This window comes from Lipophrys pholis, assembly GCF_963383615.2.
Source record: "Lipophrys pholis genome assembly, chromosome: 12".
Lineage (NCBI taxonomy): Eukaryota > Metazoa > Chordata > Actinopteri > Blenniiformes > Blenniidae > Lipophrys > Lipophrys pholis.
In genome coordinates, this window is record NC_137641.1 from 13,233,291 (window position 1) to 13,246,994 (window position 13,704).

Here is a 13,704-nt window from a genome sequence, read left to right on the forward strand (position 1 = left end):
CGCCTCAATCTCTCAGTCACCCCCTCCACGCTTTACCTTCTGGGTCCCTGCAGACCCAGCTCGGACAAGAGGTGTACACCCTTATTACATGACACATAACACTCTGAGGAACTGTGAGCAGAGGAAAGCAATGGCTTAGGGGCGGTACATCAATGACAGTATCAAACCGGGGCTGGTAATGTGCCTGTTGGTGAGCCATCAAGAAAAACAACAACCTGCTGGGTGTGGGAATAAGGCCTGACACGTCGCTTCGGAGAGAATGGCGTCAAGAGATGATTTCTGCTTCAATAAAATATCGTGACACCGATGATATAGATTAATCTCAAAGTTATTCCAAAAGCGGCACATCTAAAAGAGCCGAAAATATGTACCGGCTGAAAAGCTATAAAAGTCAACACAAAAGGAGTGACATCCAAAGAGGTTTCAGTGGTATATCTTTTCTTGAGGGGCTTCACAGGAAGATCAGTGTTGCTGAAAATAACTACATGGCTTCTAACAATAGATAACAAGCCTTATCTGGACTCTTTAACCATCCTGGGCTGATGTTACAAAGAAATTGTCATTCGTCTCCATGTGATATTTGGCTACAGAGACAATTCCATTTATAAGTCTTTTTAAATGACACCCTGTGGATTTTACTAAACTGCAATGATTCAAATTTAAATGCAAAATATATACACCCACACAATTAAGATTATGTTTTATTCAACAATGTGACTGGTTGCAACTCCAAGAAAAAAAAAAAAAAAAAAGACCCTAAACTCCACATTTAAATGATCTCAATGCAGGTGACCTGAATATTAGATTATGAAATATGCAAGAATTCTTGAGCAATTGCTTCCAGTGGGCAGTCATTAAAACAATTCACTGAATTACTTTCATCATCTGACGAATGTTTTACTTCAGGCGTTGTGTCCTCTTGCCTATTTTGTGAACGGAAACCTGATTATATCAGAGGTACAATCCCCGGCCATTCCTAGCAAATCAATTCAGTGAAGATAAGGCGAATCAGCTGCGATGAAGTTAATGCAGATGAGGTATTTTTGGCATAAAAACAACCGGCTGATTATGCAGTAGCGCCTCCTCTTGCTCTGGGAAACGGCCCTCTTCACTCCGTACTGTATCCGACGGAATGATGAATGATCGCCAGGGGGGCAGAGCACACGGATTTCAGCCAGGGCAGGTCTGACATGAAGGAATCATGGGATATACACGTGGCTGGCTTTGTTCGCATGTCCTGGTCAATTTTTTTCATTTTTTTCTTTCTTTCTCTGTTATTCTGGAAGGTCCTTTGAGAGTAGAAATGGCCGTTTGTAAGCCCGAACTCCCGCGCAATGTTTTGACAGGTGGTGAGTTCCCAAAGCGTTGTTTTCCAGACGTAAAAATTGGACGTTTTTAAATCCTGCTTAAATCAGTGCCACTGGACATACATACAGAGCCGAACAAACACACACGCACACTTTTGTGCCGAGAGACATGGCTCTTAGTGACTTAGTAGAGTGTGATGGGATTAGCGTTGGCTCTCGTGAAACTTCAGCAGAGGCCAAATGGATATAGACTCTAATCTCTAATGTGAAGGTCAGTATATCTCGGTTAAATAAATCATTCTCAGAGGGGGAAAAAGAAAAAAAAAAGAAAAAATGCACATGTGCTTGTGTGCACATCCATACATTTTATCCACATGCATGGGTGTTTGAATTTTAGCTGTGCAATTTTGTGAGAATAGTAACCTGCTGCAAAGGGATGCAGTCAAGGAGACTTTAGCAGGCCTAATTTTATACTTAGAATCAAATCTCTTTTACAATGTGGGTATTACTGCTATAACGACAATTTCTACGTTTCCGCAGGTGCAGCCTTTTTCTTTCTATGCTAATATTTGCTGCCTTGTTCAATAAAACACACACACACACCAAAAAAATTCCCAAGTGCGGATTTAACAGGAAATCCTTCACAAGGTGGACCACATTGCCTTACTTGAATGGCCATTTGAATGGAGATTAATTCTAAGAACGTGTAGGCGAACAAGAACTTTGTGAAGCATTTCCTAAAACAGCACTTAGAAGCACGCATTTGCATTTGACTGTGGAGAGCTCCTTAATGTTCATGGAGCTAACGGGAATCAATTCAATTGTCCTTGACTTGCGAGCCACGAAATGTACTTACAGGTACAGTCTGTTAGATTTAATTACTAGTGCCCTTGTGCATTGTTTGACAGTCACTGTAGTGTCGAGGCTGTCTTTAGCACAACTCCCAGAGCTGTGGAATCTTTATGGTCCTTGTGGTTAGCTTTAGCATTTAGCTCAAGCAATTGCTTGGAATAATGTTCCGGCAATGAAAAAACAACCAAGTTTCATAGTCAGGTGCCGGCCCTTGAAGGGGGGGGGGGGTAACTGTCAGGTCTCTGTGTCTGCCTCTGTGTGTCTCACCTCGTGTTTCCAATTAACCAATGTTCCACTTGTGGCCACCCCTTCCTTGTGTATTTAAACTCCTCTCCCTCTGTTGTTCTTGTCAGATCGTCTCATCAACATGTCTCGTCGCCTTGTCAACTTGTCTCGCCTCTTGTCAGCTCATTGTGCCCCTGTGTCTCCTCGTGTTCCATGGACTTTTGTTACAATAAACCTGGATTTGACAGAACTGGCTGGGTCTGCATTTGGGTCCACCCTGCACAACCCTGACAATGGCGCACAGTGGAAATGATGAAAATGTCTATTTATGCAAAGCCAAACAATTACCACTGAAAATGATTACAATCTCAACATAAAGCCAATTGTAATGACACCTTCTGGTGCAAAATACAATGCAACACCTATAGAAGTTTTTATTGACATTTCACTATGTATGTTTTAACAAACTCACCCTGACAGCGTGTCTTTTAGACTAACGGCAGTTTGCGTTTTCGCAATGAGGTCGCTGTCTTTCATGGCAGCCTCACAGATATCTCAGCTTGTGTTTCATGTCGGGATATTGTGTTCACTACTTTGTTCACTTTTGTGTTAAGAAAAAAAAAATCTATATTTTCCTTTACAAAGCATTGATTGGACCGGTTGATTGTCCATGCTTTCATGAAGTGTCCCACAAACAGTACGAAACATTTCTAGAAGCAACTGTGGACCAGCTTAAGCTCCTGTACATTTCAGTAGTTTTAAGCCACTAGTTTTTAAAACCATTTCTCTTTCTTTTTGAAGTGATGAGAGTGAAGAGGACAACATGATCTACAGCCAAACATTTTGAACTGATTCTTATTTTGCAGGATCGAGGCTGAGGCACTTGTAGTCCAGCCTTTTATTCAACATTTGTCACGTATTTGCTTTATCGCTTGCATGCAAGTTTTTCTTATTTCTATACAACATTTTTGTGCCTTTCATTGTTCAGATTGAACTAATAAATGCATTTACTTCGTAAATTTAATAAAACATGTAATGGACTGTTGCATGTTTTGGAAGGCAAAAGTTTGTATCATTACCATTTGATGGGAGCGCAAATTAAACTCCAACCCAAACCATGACAGTTAATCTAGGTTGCGCTGCGCACCATTAACGATTCATGAAGGTGATGTCAATCTTCAATCAAATTAATTGTCGCTGTGTCAGGAGGTAGAAATTCTCCTTTAAGGGAGGAAAAAAAAAACAACAACCTTGAACCTATCCAAATCTGTCACGCTGTACCGACATGCTTTCACATGTACATGTAGATAGATATCACAAAAATCTGTGCAAGCAGCACTTCTACTAAATTAGATTAATACACCATCTGACAATGTGGGCAAAAGAAAAGGCTCGACTTCAAGGACACACTAATAAATATGTATGGTAAGCATAGAAAGAGCCCACTGATTATGGCGCCAAGTGGTCATCCATTTGATGGGTGTTCTACGCATCATCGCCAGAAAGGCAATGACATCCTCACACGAAGAGCAGATGAGATCGGGGGGTTTCGTTTCTATTGTAATCTTCCTGCATTTGCAGCTTTATTTTCTCAAATGAAGTCATCATTTCTTTAATTTTGTCTCAAATGTACTTGGTGTACCCTTTACAAAACATCTTTAATGCCTCAGTTGGTTGCGTGATTAATACTCTTTCACATCAGAGCTAACAATACTTTATTTTCCTCCTCCCAAAAGACACATTTTTCTGCTGGAGTGAACAGAGCCGAGTAGCTTGAAGCGGTTGCTTGGTCAGCCATGTTCAGTTTGATAAAAGTCTTAGTGAAAAGAGACAAGGTCATACGGGGGATGTTCCTCCTGACTGAATCAGCAGGGCAAACAAGAACAAGCAGCTGTTTGAATTATCCATTTTCCTTTATTTATTTATTTCCATGAGGTCAAAGTTGCTGAAACGAGTCCAGTCCAGATTTTCAAAAGTTTTTCTGCATTCATTCGTTTTTAATTCCAGCTCATCATGGACGGAGAAGCAGCTCAGCACACTTTCTGGAGAATCACACAGTGGCAGAGAAACATTGGCTTAAAGCAGGGGTGTCAAAAGTAAGGCCTGTGGAACAGAAAAGGGCAGTAAAAGGCTTTAATCGACTCTGCAAAACCACTAAACCACAAAAAAAATGTATGTTTTCTTAAAACTTTTACAACCTTTTTTCAATTTTACCTTACCTTCAAATTATGTTTGGTTTGTTTTCATATAAATAGGTTTGACGTGGGACCTATTTACAATGTATGTGTTTTAATTATCTTTATTAGAGCAGTAAAAAAAACAAAAAACATTTTCTCTCCTATGAGCTTTGTAAAAGGATTGTTTCATAAACAGGATAATGTTATATTCAAACCAGTACAGCACATAGGAGCCTGATACCTGGTACTGTTCTCATATTTGCTGACACTGCCCCTTTTTTCTCGCCCTGTTGTAGCTCCTCAGTAATCTCAGGCCCAGCCTAAGTGCTCGTCTTTGTTTAGATGCTCCATGAAGCCAATCCTAATACTGCTCAACATCTCATTACTCCTTGGACTCATTGTTTGTGTGCATATGTGTATTCAGATCCAATCAGCAGAACTTAAAAAAACAAAAACTATGTCCAACAAAGCAACTGTCAGTCTTAGCAATAATGTTATTAGTAAGATTGAAAGAGGAATGATGATTCTACTATATCAGAAATGTAAAATTTTCTTTTGAAGCTTCTTGTTTTCAGGTATGGACAAGTTACTACTAAACTAGTGTTTCAATTGATCATAGAGATTTTGACGAATAGTCGAAATAGCTCCTAAGAATTACTTCCTATGCAGTTTCTGAATGAACCACGAACTAACATTTTTTTTTCTTTATTTTGTTTGTCCTCCTAGTTAGAGTCACACTGTGGCTGGAGTCAATTTTAGCCAATAATTAGTGACAAAGTGCGTGATGACATCACATCCCTGCCTCGTTCACAACCCCGCCTACATTTTACCGCACTCTCTGTAGTGGGACCGCGCAACACATTTGGGTCTGGGTGCGCTTTGCCTTACCGTACCGCCGCGCTCAGGGATGTAATGTAGCGGGGCCGAGGCTCAAGGAGCCTCAGCAGAGGGACCAAAGAGCCGCGGGTTACCGACCCCTGCTCTATACCAACAGCCATACACGGTGAATCACTGGAATAAGAAATCCATCACGCTGCTGATTCTTCATGCACCTTCTTCTCATTTTATTACGAGTTCTGTTCCATTTTTCCCAGTTGCTACAGCAAAACCTCTTCCAGTTAGGGCACCGGAGTAAGCATTGAACTTTAAATTGTACAACATGCACCATCAGGAGACCATGCTTTAGCGCCTTTAGAAGGTCCAAACAAGATGTACGCTCAACATTTTTAACAAATCCTTCAGGAGAATGCTGTAGTCCGCTTATTTCTGAACTGAGACTGATTCTTAAAGTAGCACATAGAAATTATAATGCCAATTTCTCTGCTTTTCATGATAGATTTTGGTGGTGCAAACATTCGAAACCAATCATACCGCAGAGAAAAAGGGAACTGCATTCATAACAATACTTTTTTTTCAACAAGTTTCTCTGTGATTTTGAAGGACAGGGCATTCATTAATATGCCCTCTAACACAGAAAGAACCCAAACTTTAAAGTCCTCCCACGGCATGGTAAGGACGGGCACGGCTAATTTCTTTGTCACTAATGTCGCCAGCACACTGTTAAGTTTCAAGGGGTGGTCTGGGTGGCATACCGAGTAAAAATAGTGTTGCTTGGCCAGTTGCACGGCCAACTGCCAGTCCTTCGGAGTTAATATTCTCATGTTGCTGCAGGTGTTTTGATTTCTTGTGTTCACACCAGGCTTGATGTAAAAGTAAAACCGATGTTTTACTTCAAAGACTGTGGCCTCTGACAGCTGCCAATGCCACTACAGATACATTTTATGATAAATTTATGATAAAAAGCTTTTAGAAAGTATATAGTGTTTCATGCATACAAGAACGACACGTGAAATCTAAGCGAGCTGCTTGAAAACCCTTTTTTATTGTCATTATTTTTCATTGTGCCATTGAAACCTGAGTTTGTTCGAGGCAGAAGTCGAGGTGAAAGGCTTTCATATTTTACTGTGTCCTTGATGCTGAATTCACTGAGTGCCTTTGATACGAAACTGCGAGATTTAATTGCTTTGCACTTGCAATGTGAATTGCGAACAGAGAAAGTAAACAACCAAAGAATGAGAGTTTCAAATAAATGGGATAGAAAAATTAAAGTATTAATTCTGGACTGAATATTAAATTTGTCTAAAATCTACCCTATATATTACAAAAAAAGGGTTGAAGTGTGATAAGATTAGGCAAAGGCTCCCAATTAAGGGCATAGCATATGTGGATGGGTAAAAGTCTGCAATAATAATACTGGCAAATGATGTAACAAATCTGCAATCACTAAGTCTGGCTTGAAAACAAAAAGAGAGACTGAATGAAGCCGAAACAGCTGCAGGTAAATGTTTTCCATCTGTATGTCTATCAGATGATTCAACATTATAAAAAATGACGGATTTCAGAATCACAAAATTGACTTATGAATGTGACAATATGCAACCACATTTAGGCATCTGAAAACTTTTTGAAAATGGCTCCCAAGGTGGAACTTGTGGAAAACCCCCACTGTTACTGGACTGTTACTCTGCATGCACTCCACAACCATATTAAATAGTTCCTCTACACCTGTGCGTGTCAATGGACAATAACGATTACGGCCTCCAGACTGTCATGACTCCCAGTCCATTGTCTCCTGGGACTTGGTGGTTTCATAGTTGAGTCACACATAATGGCAATCCAACTTTGTCATCTGTCCATACGAATGTCTGTGTACTCGTCCATTGTTAATTTTCTCTGCACACGTGTGTGGTTTCACTACAAAAACAAAGAACGGCACCCACTAGTGGCCCAACAGGGTAACGTCATCGTGTTCAGAGTTTCTACCATCATAATGAACTTAATTGAAATCTGGGAAGTAATGTGTTTAAATAATGTAACGCTTCACCCAAAGTAAATTTTTCTTCTCAGAAGTTATTAAAGTATAATGTGTTAAATGTGTTTGCTGCCTTCCCCATTACATCAGTAGTATCGGACATAAGCTCTTGAAGATAAAAAAAACATAGGCAGTTTTTTGTTGTTGTTATTGTTGTTGTCTTTGGATACTTTTCCAGTCTGTCTGCAGTCTCCTCATGTCCAGGGGTTGCTGTCACCGTCCCTCATGGAAATATGTGCAAAACTCAAGGCCGTCTACCAGGACATGATTCATGACAATGTTCCGCAGTTTTCACACATCAGCATGCTTCTCTACTTATACAAAACACAGACAGGAGATTTGTTATGCTAATTCAACACCAGCTATGACCCAGGTGGCTAATGTGCGTGTTTATCATCAATCACACCCAACATTAAGTATTTGAAGACATTACACAAGCTTTGTTCGGACAGCCACTGGAAGTACCTTGAGTCTGGTCAACTAAGGAAAATAGACAGCAATAAAAAAAAAAGAAAAACATTCACTTTGTGTCTAAAATGTGCCAAGACAATGTCTCCTACACTATTACGTCACCGCCAGCAGCAGCATGAGCCATTGGTACCAAGCAGGATGGATCCATGCTGTCATGTTGTTTATGCCAAATTCTGACCTGACAATTCTGATACAACATTCAAATAAAGACTCATCAAGTTTGGAAAAGGTTTTTCAATCCATCATCTAGTTTTACACGCAAATTAAAATCCGAGGTTCATATTCTTAGCTCCTATAAAGAATGCACCTGTTTTGGTCCTCGGCTTCGCCAGCCCACCTGCGAGGGGCTTATGTGTGTTTAACATCAGCGTTTACACACCTTGGTTGCCACAGGTTGCTATTTGACTTACTGTTGCTTTTCTCTTATCTCATTCCAGTCTGAGCATCCCCCCCCCCCGACCTCTGGCATTAACAAAACATGTTCAGCCCTGAGAACTGCTGTTCACTCTTTATTTTCTCTTTCCAGGACTATCTTGTGTAAATCCCGGAGATGGTTGCACTTTAAAATCTCAGTAGATCAGCAATTATTCAGACAGCCAGTCTTGCAACAACAACCACACCACATTTAAAATCACTTACAATACAATTTCTTCTTCGTCTGATGCGAGGTTTAACGTTCGGTGGTGAATGCTGACACCATGTTTAAACGGCTAAATGTATGTAGTGTCTGACGTGACTAGCTTTAATAAGCAGTAGTAACAATTATCATTTAAAGGGGTCATATTATGCAAAATTCCCTTTCTAATGGTTTTCCACCATTCATATGTGTCAAATCAGACAAATCAGAGCTCGGGAAAAGGCTCCAACAAACATTTTCAGAGGTAATCTATGAGGAGTCAGAGGAAAGAAGCTTATCAAACACAGGTTTAAAGTATACACACGGTGAAATCAGTCCACTGTCAATGATGAATTTACAAACTACTTAATGCTAGAATATGAATATAAAAGAGCTATACTTTGAGGTATAAATTCCAGAAGACTTTATTGCTTGAAAGAGATAAATGAATAATGAAACACTTCTTTTGATACTTGTGAAAATTACCACCTGACCTTTGTGCACACTCTCCTCTCGAAACCAGGCCTGATAGAAATATTCATGAAGACTGACACACATTTACACACTCTACAGTAAGCCTTAATGTCTTATTTTAACTGTTGTTCCTGCACAGGTTAAATCCCACCTTCATGCATGCTCAAACATAGGAGCAATAAGCAAACACCAGTGTGTACACACACACACACAATGTGCTCGGTTTGGCAGCGCCTCCGTCACAGTGAAAGACCCTTTCTCTCTGGGCACCAGTGGAAATGACTGCCCTTTCATTAATCTCCCTGTCCACAGTGCAGACCTCCCCTAATTACAGCCATTGTTTACCTTTGCGCTGGCACGCCCATTGAATTATTGATGGCTGCCCTGCCCCAGTCAGTGCGAGGGCCTTTCCAGTGGGCACGCGCAAGCCAATGGACCTATATCTGCCAACACAAACCCCACGTCTCCAGCATGACAGTTCACTGAATTATTATGCTAATAGCAATTTGTTTTCATGATGCTGTGCCAGAGGGCAGAGAAAGGCATGCTATTAGCGCTCTTTGCGTCTACACTGTCTTGCAGATGCTTGATGAGACGATAAGTCATAATTCTGCGGTATTACGGCATCATCAGATGACTTCAAAACATTTTTTGGGGCGTCAGAGTTCACCTCAGTTTGAGAATCACCATGGCTAATACACCTGATGCAAGGTTCATCTTCTAGATTTACTGAATAAGCAAATGGCCAGCTGATATTATTCAAATAAAATGGCTGACACTGACAATCATCCTTACTGCTTATTGCATGAATTGAAATGCTTTAGAGGAATAATACAAGTCACATCTAATTTGCGAAACCTGCCTTCAGTGGCCCATTATAACCCTTCTAATGGCATGCATATAAAAAAAATCCCCCTATCTCGACGGCAAATAAAAAAAAAAAAAATGCAACTGAGACCAAACCAAATCCGTGAATGATTACCCCCAACAATAAGTAAATCTGCAGAACTAAAATTCAATTTTCAGCAATCCCACAGTCCTAGTGCGAGACGCCATTCAAAGCTCATGAGGATTTGGACTTAAGGCGACTTAGAGGTGATTTATGCAGTAACCCAAATGGCTACGCAAGGAAGAGAATAAACGCCTGGCCTCCTTGGAGAGAGGGGGGAAAAAATTGTCTCTGTGTCATGAGTCACCTCGAGGCTTTGCTCGACAAGTTAGGATGCCGACTTGGATCAGATTGTCACATGCTTCGTCTCGTGCGCCTCCCACCTTTCTCTTGTGTCGCATCATTAGCGCCAACCTATCAGGTTGCTGGCTCCATGAGAATAAAGACATCAATCTGAAATGTCGGACCCATTTAAGATATTTGTGGCATAGTTGTTAAGAGCAGTTCCACTTCAGTATACAAATCTATAATGGCATCAGAATGTACAGTATATCTCAGTGGACAATACAACAGGGAAAGCAAGTAGCATGTGTCAAAACAGAAATACCAAAATGTATTTACTGTCCTTGGGGTGCTGCACTTTAGTTCATCGTGTCAGTCTGACATCGATTTTGTTTAGGGTTAAGACAAGGTGAGCGGTTAGGCATGTGGAGTGAGAGGTGAAAGGGTGCAGGGTGTCAATTTCCAAAGATTACCATCTGTAATGTGTTCAACCTGAGTTACGTTATGTCCACTCAGAAAGCATTTACAGCGTTTGTTCTGAATCAATGAACTGAAGCGAATAACAAAGTGAATGAAACTACAAAAAGTGGGGCGGCGTCAACGGGTCTGCAGGTTGCGAGAATACTGGAGCAGGGGAACGCAGACTAACTGGCCACAAGACACACAACTGAAGCCCAATATGTATTACAGTCACCAGTTGAAGAAACTCACACACCGAGGCACAGATGAAGCCTTAATGTAAATTGTGTTCTCTGAATTACGGTGTTTTCAAATTAAAGGTAATTATAAATGAGCATTTTCAAAAGGAGGTTCAAATCAGCTCAGCTTTCAGCAGAGATGCTGATGTTTCATGGAGCCAGCTGGCGCTCCGTGAGTTTTGTTTGTTGACTTTACGAGATTTTCTTCTGAGTTTTTTTTTTTTTTTTCAAAACTTAGATTTTGTTATCTCAACTTAATTTAGTTGTTGAAAAGAATAAATAAGGACAACAGGAGGAAGAGTCAAATGAACACCTCAGATTGTCAGTAATCAGGGAGCAGCTCGGGAGGATCAGTTAAGAATGTTTACCCCCCCCCCCCTCCAAAAAAAGTGTATATATATATAAGCAGAAAAAGGTGTATATCAAAACAAGAACAAAGAAACAAAGTCCAAACACGAGTACATCAACACTCGGCGATCCGGAACCGCATCAATTTGTCCTCTTAAAAAGTTGCGTGTCGCTACGCGTTGCTAACTCGGTGCAACCAGAAATAATGATGATTGGTATTCCAACTATTGTCTTCCATTCATTTGCTTATTCATGAACTTAAATCTATTTGTCTAATTGGTGGCATGGCATATGTTTATATCTCCAGATTATAGCTCTACTCATTCTTCCCAAAGTATTCACCACAGTGTTTTTGTCTCTCATTAAAATAAAATGGCCTCAGAGGCAAAACAATTATACAAAATTGTGCCTAAAGTTTAGATAGGAGATAATTAGTAAAAATGCCACCTTAGAATTTCAACACTCACCATGTAAAAAGTCACACTTATCTTTATTATATTAGTTGAACTTTTACGTGTTATGTATGAGGAAGTTGAATAGTATCGCAGGATGTAAAAATGTGTTGAAACTAAATGTAAATACGGCAAATGTTTAAACACACAAAGAAGAGGGGGGAAATCCTCATTAAACATATTCTATATGATACATGACACACATTTATTAGCAAACATAATTATTTCCTTATCTCATTTGCCACAGCAATACGGTGCTGTGTAATGATCTACCCTCTTTGATTTAGCTTACAAGAAAACCTACTTCATTCTCAAGGCTGTCATCAAACACAGTCAGAGGTTCACATAAACGTGGGCATAAATATCTTAAAGTGACGCATGATGTTAGAGAAGCTTTCCTCAATTCTTTCTTCCCATGATATACCTCCGCCGCCGTGTTGAGAGAGAGAGAGATGTGGAGAGCACATGTGGTCCTTTTGACGGCATTATTCCCAGCGTTATTAGTCTGCACAGGTGCTTTGGAACACTCAGTCACTCTGCCGAGAACAGTAGGCAAGCTCGGGCTGATGATGATGCCGGCCGTTTCAGACATCAGATAGGAGCGAGGTGGAGGGGGTGAATTATAACAAGACGACAAATGGAAAGGGTTGTCAAGTGGTATTAAAGTGTCACTTTCGCAATGTGAATCAGCGCACCACGGAGAGGGTCTTGATAGAAACAAAGTCACTACATCATGATGATAGGCTCGGCAACGGCGTAACCAACAGGTTGGTTTGTTCAAGTGAGCGATCCTCAATAACCACTGTGATTTTAAATTGTCTTCCGGATAGAACAAAGACAATGACACTTCAGTGTACCCAAGATTTTAAATTATACACACCACTCGGTGCTTTGTTTCGAGAAAATCAACAGTCTAAAACAAGCCGCGCACAAACGGGCGACACAGCTCTGACTGTTCGAATAAATACATATGCTGAGAGCTATTGAAGCTACCAGCAAGAGAGCGGTGAAGTGGAAAGATAATAACGCGAGTGTGATACAATGCGTTTCTCAAGTAGGGGTAAAGTGTTACTTTTGGAATGTCAATCATCATCACATAGCTGAGGGGTGACAAGAGGCCACATCATGATGGTTACATCAGGACTTCTTTAACACGCCTGTTGCGGCAACGTGTCCATTAGGTTGTGTAATAACTTGCCTTTTCATGTCTTGAACACGTGTCTCACTTTTACATCGTTCTGTTACAAAGCTATGTGAGCTTCTCCACAATTTTTGAGCAATCCTTGTAAACATACCGAAGACACGGCGTAGCAATCTTTATCTGATATTTAAGGACAGCACGACAAAACGTTTTGAACCGAAATTTTGATCAAATAGAAAATATCAACCTCTTGTAGGTATTATGGGTGGCACGGTCAATGCTTTAGTACCCTAACCTCATGGCAAGAATACTACCTGCTCGCCGAGGAGGCTATTCTTCAGCGTTTGCATAATCTTCTCATGCCTTTCTGTATTTCCTGCAGGTACTCCATTTTCTCTTTTATTCTCTCAATTTAAGAAAATGTTCATCAATTTAAGTGGTTCCTCTAAATTGACTGTACATGGGAATTTGAGCATGAGGGATGTGCTGCAGTGGTCCTGTGATTGACCGATGACCCACCAAGGGTATCCTTTGCTCTTTGCTTGATATTGTCTGTAACAGGCTTCAACCCCCTGAACAACCTCTTGAAAAAGCCGGTATGACATACGCATGCATTTGAGATTCAAGAAATACTTTGTTGACAAAGGTTTTGTGATGTTAAAACAACACCTGGGAGTCTTTGGTGAGTGAGGATGAGGAGGATACTGTACTGAACTGGCAGAAAGTTCAACAACTCAATACAAATCTCACACTGCCTGAATTTAAGGAATTAAGGAGTTTGGATTTGTGAGCGCTCAGGTGGCGCTACTAATTAAGCAAACTGCTGTATCATGGACACCGCTCATAGGCTCACAGACACATTGGAAAATCACTGCTTCTCTCGGTGTCCACAAATCCAAA